Here is a 309-nt window from a genome sequence, read left to right as displayed (position 1 = left end):
CGGGAACAGATAGTTATATATATTTAGATATTTTACAGTATAATCTAGTACAGTGCTTCTCAAATTTTTTTTAACATGAGGCTCTTTAAATTTAATGTAAAACTGTCAACCCTTGATCAAAATTATTAATTAGTTTTTCTAAGTTAGGTATATACTAAAATTACATGTACTATTTCAAACAGATAAATTATTAAAATGCATAGTAAATTAATGTTTTAATATACCTTTAAGAAATATTAATAAAAGTATTAAAATTTAAGTATTTAAACTTTTTCCATAAACACTTAAAGTCTAAAGAAAATAAGCATT

This window comes from Acyrthosiphon pisum, chromosome A1, assembly GCF_005508785.2.
Source record: "Acyrthosiphon pisum isolate AL4f chromosome A1, pea_aphid_22Mar2018_4r6ur, whole genome shotgun sequence".
Classification (NCBI taxonomy): Eukaryota; Metazoa; Arthropoda; class Insecta; order Hemiptera; family Aphididae; genus Acyrthosiphon; species Acyrthosiphon pisum.
This window is presented reverse-complemented; position numbering follows the sequence as displayed.